Source organism: Lontra canadensis, unplaced genomic scaffold (genome assembly GCF_010015895.1).
Source record: "Lontra canadensis isolate GAN:19392208 unplaced genomic scaffold, GSC_riverotter_1.0 scaffold996, whole genome shotgun sequence".
Lineage (NCBI taxonomy): Eukaryota > Metazoa > Chordata > Mammalia > Carnivora > Mustelidae > Lontra > Lontra canadensis.
This window is the reverse complement of record NW_022631980.1, coordinates 3660-11766: the sequence shown is the minus strand read 5'-3', so window position 1 is coordinate 11766 and position 8107 is coordinate 3660. Positions and strand designations below refer to the sequence as shown.

Genomic DNA, 8107 nt, shown 5'->3' with positions numbered 1-8107 from the left:
AGAGAGTGGGGCAGGGGCACAGAGTGGGACAGTGAACCCCATAAAAGGGGAAAGACGTAGAGCTTGTCTCAGTACTCCAAACTTTCAATCTTAACATAAGGAGTATCTAGCTGGTAGTGTCAAGGAACAAAAGAAACCGCGGAAGATAGGGCAAGAGTTGTTAAAACAAGCCTGCCTACTGCCATATGCCCAGAAAAATAAATCAGCTGATAAAGTTGCATGTGTGAGCTGTCCTTCTCAGGGTTCTAAAAGAATACGGCAGCCACTTCCATTTCCACCTTCCAAACTGATAACGTTAAGCTAACGCAGAACTGTGCACGAATAGGAATTCTGGAAAATGTGCTTCCAGTTTAGAATGAACATTGACACAAATCCACCACAGTCCACCTCTTACAGACTTGGTGTCTGTGTGGTAGTCCTCCTGCTCAAAATCATTCTTGGGGGGGCGCCTGGGTGGCTCAGTGGGTTAAAGCCTCTGCCTTGGCTCAAGTCATGATCTCAGGTCCTGGGATTGAGCCCCGCATCCGGCTCTCTGCTCATCGGGAGCCTGCTTCCCCCTCCTTCTCTGCTGCCTCTCTGCCTGCCTCTCTGCCTACTTGTGATCTCTGTCTGTCAAATAAATAAATAAAATCTTAAAAAAAAAAAATCATTCTTGGGGCGCCTGGGTGGCTCAGTGGGTTAAAGCCTCTGCCTTCGGCTGGGGTCCAAGCCCCACATTGGGCTCTCTGCTCAGCATGGAGCCTGCTTCTTCCTCTCTCTCTGCCTGCCTCTCTGCCTATTTTGTGATCTCTGTCTGTCAAATAAATAAATAAAATCTTAAAAAAAAAAGTTAAAAAAATCACTCTTAACTTTCAGTATTAAAGACAATAGGAAAATCATGCTCTCTTCAAAGAGTGAAAACATGCCAGCCCCCCCCCAAGAATAAAATCCCTTGTCTTTGCATGATGTTCATTCCTCTTCCAGTTGAATCACCGTCATTCCCCCTACTTAGATTAAAAGTTGAGTACTATCAACACATATTTGTTAGCTCGTAGTGGGATGGAAAAGGAAAGAGGAAAATATTGGTTCATACATACGCAAAAATATTTGTATCAAAATAAGGAAGAAATACTCATACATACTTACCTCACTTCTGCAACTGCCACTGGTATTTATAACTGTCTTCTTATTATCACTGTCTTCACTACTAATTCCGTATTTCTTTTGCCCTCAGCAAGCACCACACTTCTGTGTTAGCAGTTATCTTGCCTGGTGGAGTGATCCATAAATCCTCATTCCTAGAGTCTCTGGACCATTCTCTGTGTTACCTGTACTGGATTGTTGCGATTTCCATTGACTTTCAATCAGAGAGCAATGAGAGTTCCAAAGGGTCTTCTGAGGGCTTTTCTGCATTCCTCAAATACTCCTCCTTACGGCCATTGTGTAGTAGCAGCCCAAGTTGCCCTTGGGAACTAAGACTTGGGAACTAAGACTGCTGGATCAACAGATCAAAGTTACAGACGTAGGTGGGAAGCACAATGTTCACTAGTATATCCCTAGGGGTAATAGTGAGAGGAGCCACTCCCATTTCTACCACTTGGTTCCCAAACTTTCAAGTAACAGCATCATATATTGGTTGCTAATTTAGAGTATATGCAACCCTGTGAAATACTTGATTCTTTCTATGATTTTCATTTTTTTGTGTCAGTTCCTTTATTAGAATACAAAACGGGGGCAACTGGGTGACGCAGTGGGTTAAGTGTTTGGCGGAGGTCGTGATTTAAGGATTGTTAAATCGCCTGCATAGGGCTTGGCTCTCAGCCCAAAGTCTGCTTGAGAATCTTTCTCCCCTCCCTCTACCTGTCTTGTTGGTTCTCTCTCTCTCTCTCTCTCTCTCAAAATGAATTAATAAATCTTAAAAAACAAACCAGGGGGGCGCCTGGGTGGCTCAGTGGGTTAAAGCCTCTGCCTGCAGCTCAGATCGTGATCTCGGGGTCCTGGGATCGAGCCCCGCATCGGGCTCTCTGCTCGGCGGGGAGCCTGCTTCCTCCTCTCTCTCTCTGCCTGCCTCTCTGCCTACCTGTGATCTCTATCTGTCAAATAAATAAATAAAATCTTAAAAAAAAAAAACAAAAAACCCAGGACACTCAATGATATTGCATATTCCTTTTGTTCCATGTATATTACTTACAAATAATTATATAAAATATACATATGTAATGTATACATATATATGTATTTTGAAGTCTGCTAAAATTAATACCCTGAGAGCTGGTTTCTCTTGACTGCTGGGTTTTTTTTTTTTTAAGTATGAATTAAATGGGCCTTCATTTTGTTGTTTCTTTGAGTGTCTAGTACTTTTTATTGTTTATAGCACATTTTGAATGATACATTGTAGAGATTCCAGATTCTGATAACTTCCTCCAAACAGTATTCAATATATGTTCTGCTAACCAATTTGATGACTAATGCGTGACCTGGAGTTTGTGTAGCACGGGATTTACGTTTTGTTTAGGTGGATCTTTGGAAAGTCCAAGGGGTTTCCTAAAGCTCTCTAAGTTGGTGTGACTCAACCTGGAAACCCCGGCTCCTCCCTCTGTTAATCTTATCAGGGCTTGGTTTTAATATTTGTTAGGGAGGGTCAAAAGTAAGCTTGACACTAGGGTGTCGTCTTCACACCTAAAACAGAGCAGTTCTGGTGTATCACCTCAATACTCAGAGTGGTAGAGTTGTTAACAGGGCCTGAGTCCCAGTGTTGCCGGCACTGATCTCTAGGATCTGTTGTTTGCCATCTTGTAGCATCTGTCCTCTGGTAAGCCAGATTGGATAGTAGCTCTCTGCGCATGAGCTGCTTTACACTCAGCAAATGACCGGCAGGAGACCTAATGTGGACTTCTGAAAACTGGCATCTAAACTGTTTTCTCCTTTCTGATGCTCTGTGCTGAAGATTCCTGGTACTTCAGCTGCCGTAATTTTGATGTCTGCCTTCACAACTCAGTGTGAACACTGTATTGTCCTGGGATTCCAGATTGCTGTACCAACCTCAACCCTCTCTCATGGAATCACAGCCTTGTACTACCTCTGTCCAGTGTCTGTAAACAGACCCTTCACATATTTTGTCCATCTTTGTGGTTGTTTAAAGTGAGAAGACTAATCTGGTGGTATTGCTATGTTAGAGTTGTGGGTAGAAGCCCTGAATTCTTCCCAGTGCCTTTAAGGTGAAGGTGCCTAAAATGACTGGCTCAGTTTGTGGAACATGAGACTTTTGATCTCGGGTTTGTAGGTTCGAGCCCCAAGTTGGGTATAGAGATTACTTACGAATAAAATCTTAACATAAAAATAAAATGAAAGATTTTAGGGGTGCCTAGCTGGCTTACTCATTAGAGCATGTGACTCGATCTTGAGGTTGTGAGTTCAAGCCCCATGTTGGGTGTAGAGGTTAAAGAACGAAACTAAAGAAATAAAGTGCTTTCAGAAACTTTTTAAAAAGATTAGATGAAGGATTTTTACATATATTACTGGTTTCTATTTTTTAAATCCTTGTTTTATTGTTTTATTTATTTATTTATGAAGGTTTTAGTTACTTATTTGTCAGAGAGAGTGAGCGGCACACAGCAGGCAGAAGGGAAGCGGTCTCCAGCTGAGCAAGCCCTGGGATCATGACCTGAGCCAAAGGCAGATGCTTAACCGACTGAGCCACCCAGGGGTCCCTAGATTACTGATTTCTAAATAATTTGAATACTATCTTCCACATTTACAAATGACCTAGGTGAAGGGTTTTGTTTTTACTTTAACAAATACTAAGTATGATCTGGGCCTTCTGGACTCACTTTCAGCATGGTGACCCCACAGTATCACAAGGAGATCTGAACTAACTATGCTGTTCTCTGGGCATATTCCCATGCTTGAGCTTGAAGAGTGGCAATATACTCCACCCCAAAGTATGACACTTTTTTTTTTAAAATATTTTATTTATTTATTTGACAGAGAGAGATCACAAGTAGGGAGAAAGGCAGGCAGAGAGAGAGGGTGAAGAAGGCTCCCTGCTGAGCAGAGAGCCCAATGCGGGGCTCGATCCCAGGACCCCGGAATCATGACCCGAGCCGAAGGCAGACGTTTAACAACTGAGCCACCCAGGTGCCCCAAAGTATGACACTTTGACATAAGGATTGTTTTGAGCTAAAGGCACCTGGAAAACAGCAGGTGCAGGAAGAGCGCTCTGACACCTCTGACAGCAGGTGCAGGAAGAGTGCGCTCCCTTTTCAACTTCCTGAAAGCAGGAGATACGTGTGAAAGATGCCCTCACTGTATCAGGAGGAAAGAAGCATTCTTGTCATGTGAGACAGGAAGTCAGGGCCCAGAGAAATCGGTACAGACCTTGTTAAAATAATTTATATCCTCCTTTAATCTTCCCATATGTCTTGCTTTTTTATAATTGCCTCCCTTTGTTCAACCCAGTATAAAAACATTTAGGCCTACCCACTTCTTTGGATTTTCATTTTCCTATTGGACCTCCCATGTTGGTGTAAAAATCAGTGTGCTTTTCTCCTATTAATCTGTCTTGTGTCAACTTAATTCTCAGGCCCATATGGAGTCCCTAAGACGGTAGAGGTAAAGTTTTGCCTTACCCACAGACTCTCCTAGGACTACAAAAGAGAGGATTAGCAAAAGGACAACTGTAAGGTTCCTGGTGCTGGTAGAACGAACTTTATGTAGGCCTAGTAGACCTAGTAGAAAATGCCAGAATTCTCAGAATCAGATAGTGGAAGAGTGAGACAGTGGAAGAGTGAAGAGGCTGCTTTGAAAGACAAAGGTTGGAGGGGAGGCCCAGAAAGACAAACTGTCTTTAGTGGGGACCAGTCCCTAGAATGTATCTCCTTTCTCCTCTTCCCCAGTTCCATAGCTCTTAGTTCTGAATCTTCTCCCCATTCTCTTCCCCAGCCTCACTCCTGGGTGCACCGGGTCTTTTCTCCCAAGCATGCAAATTTCAAACCTTTTTTCTACAGAAGACTCCCTTTTGTGGTCTGCTGAAACCTGCACATGCTTCTTGGAATAAGGCTTTTAAAGATTTACTTATTTGGGTTGGGGGGGGGCGTAGAGGGTGCACATGCTCCTTAGAATAAAGCTTTTAAAGATTTATTTATGGGGGAGGGGTGGGGTAGAGGGAGAAAATGTTAAGCAGACTCCCGACGAGCGCAGAGCCCCATACAGGGCTCAGTCTCAACCACCCTCCCAGGCTTAACCAACTGAGCCACCCAAGCATCCCAGGAATAAGACTTCTTAATGCATAGAACAGAACATTTAAAATTACAGAAGATATCAGTTACTTTCAAAACCAGTTGTCTTTGAGCCTTTTCCTATAGTTTGGTAGCCGCAGAGGGAATGAGGTAGCCTCCGAGCTGGGCAGCTGAGCTTATGCAACCAAACCTCCCATGCCGCAACTCAAGACGATCCTACAGTTGGGGTGGTAAAGAATAAGAATCTTGGTTTGTGCCAGTCTCAGAGAAAGTGAAACTGGACATCTTTATTATTTACCATCCAAACTGGGGTAGGGGAGTTGGATGAGGGAAAGAAGCGGTTCTGGGAGCCGAGATCCAAGGGGAAGGGACGGCGCGCCCCCTCGTGGCTACCTCGGGGATCCGCACGGCCCTGGCCACGGAGGGTACCCAATCGGGAGACAAATAAAATTCACTGGACGCTGGGCGATGCTCAGGACCCTAAAATTAGAAGTCGTGAGCGCTACGAACTGAGCTAGCAAGACGGGAGAAGTAGGTGCGCTTCTTTTTTTCCCCCTAGCAGCTTGGAATCGTTGCTCAAATGTAAGATACTGAGCCAAGACCTCGGCGTGTGGCTAATCTGGAAATAGGTTTGTAGAGAGTTTAATAGATTTCCTCCGGCCCACGGCTGATGGGCACTAAATCACAGTCCAGGCCTAGGATCTTCCAACTTCTGAGTTCAAGGAGGGGCCAGCGTAGCGGATGAAAAGTGCTGCGTGGAGATGGGGTTCGGCTGAGGGAGCAATGCCAGCCCCCGCCCCGGGCCTTTTAGAAGGGCCTCTCTCGGTGCTAGTTTCCGTCCAGATTGAACCCCAGACTTCCATGGAAAGGACCTCCAGGATAAAAGGATTTTCAGTCCATCCCAAGGGGTCCCACCGAGGCTTACCACGGATCCTCACCTCCTTAGCCCTGTTACTGGAATTTTCCAACCGTCCACGAGGGGGCGCTTTTCTCCAAGTTCTTTAGGCTCAGGTGAAAGTTGACGTGACGCCAAGTGCATTTTTCTGTGCCCTAGCCCCGCGTGTTCTCCGCCTCTTCTTGGGGGGCTGTTGGGAAAGTAAATTGAGACTCAAAGGAACGCACATGTTAATAAATAGAATATTTTTAGCTACGTTTATAAAGGAAAAAAAAAAAAAACCGTGAGTGCCTGCTTGGAAGTAGCCCTCAAATGGCTACAAAGCTACAAAGCTGTAGGGAACTTTTCCGCTCTATTTATGTGGGATTAAAGCTACAGCGGTCATCGTCCGACTCAGTACAAGCATTCTTACTTTACTCCAGTAATAATAATAAGTTCGCTCGGACACCCCTTTCTTTAGAATTCTTCAGCAGCCTCTCCTCCGGTTGTCTTTGAGAGTGCACTTCCTGGAAGTACAGACTTCACCATTGTCCACATTCCTCTGCAGGGCGCAGGGGCGCGGAGGAGCGCACAGCCGGTTTCGGGCGCGGGGCGAGGGGCTGGGGTCGGGCCGATTCCCCCCAGGGGTACGGTTTGCAGCCATGAACAGGGACTGTGGGCCCCCCCAGCAGCTCCGATGCCCGCGTTTGGGAGGTCGCCAGGTCCAAAGAGTGACATCTTACGGCGCTGCCGTCTGTAAACCAGGCATTTAAAGGAGGAAAACTGTTTTTCAGAGTTGAGAGCACCAACCGCACACAAGAGACGGCAAGTGGCGGATGATCGAAATTAAGGAAAATCGGCCTTTTGTTCAGAGGCTGAGTGCTCGCGCCCTCTCCCCCACCCCTCACCACGCTGCCCACGCCTCCTCGCTGCTTCTTTTGTCCAGTTTCCTGGGTGTTCAACCCTCGACACCCCGGCCCCGGACCGCCGAAGCCATACTAAGCTGCTGCGTGGCGGTTCAGGGTGGGGACTCAGGTCCATCCTAGGGCGCACGAGTCCAAAGTCGGAATTTTCGCCGCATTCTCGATCAGCTCTGGGAACCAAAGCTCGTCCGCTTCGGAGAAACCTTTGCGGTCTTCCCTCTCCCGAGCCCCTCGTAGGACTCAAATGCCCACACTGCAACTCTTGGCTCCCCTAGGCCCCCACGGCGGAATGGATCCGTCACCAACCATTTAGGGAGTGCCTACCAGGGCCCGGCCCCGCTCGGGGGCACCCGGTGCATCGCGAGCCACGCCCGCCGGGCCCCGTTGAGTCTACCCTTGCAGCGAGCTGGGGGCCTTGGGGGTAGCGCCCAGCTCACGCGCGTCCGCCTGATCCTGCGGGGACTCCCTGGGAGCGCCCGGAGGAAATGGGAGTTAAGAATGGGAAGGTGGATGACTTCAGCCCGAGAGGCTGCGGGCCACTTCTGGAGCCAGGCGGCGATGAGGCTGCGAGGAGCAGGCGGAGGGGCGGTGGGTCCGGCGTTGGGCTCTCCGAGTTCCCCGGGTGTCTGGCCCGGTGTCGATGTTCACACGTGCCCAGTGAGACGACCGGTGGCCTCAGTGTCTCCCGCTCCTCCGGTTTCCGGAGTGAGAGAATGAGATGTCCCCAGCCAGAGGCTGGAAAGCAATTTTTGAGATCAGGAAACGAGTTGAGGAAAGGCAGCTTCCGTGTCTCTGTGGCGCAATCGGTTAGCGCGTTCGGCTGTTAACCGAAAGGTTGGTGGTTCGATCCCACCCAGGGACGGTCTCTTTTCCCAGCGACTTGGAACCTTAGGTTACTTGCTAGTGAACTTATTTATCCTCCGAGTCTTCTGAACTTCTGTCTACTTTAAATCAGACTCCAAAATATCCTGCCCGAAGACCCAAGTTGCATCAAAGTACCTAAAAGAAGGAATTTTTCAGCAAAGGTATTTCTTTCAGTAGTCTGCGTCTGGGCCTTTCTTTATCCCAGAGGCACTGCAGAGAGCCTCACTTCC

General features: G+C 47.4%; 1 non-coding gene across 1 annotated transcript; it reads left to right on the top strand.

Moving 5' to 3' along the window:
- The first annotated feature begins 7801 nt into the window (after positions 1-7801).
- TRNAN-GUU lies at positions 7802-7875 on the top strand. The gene has a single exon. It is a non-coding gene; the product is annotated as a tRNA-Asn (tRNA).
- The last annotated feature ends 232 nt before the right edge of the window (positions 7876-8107 follow it).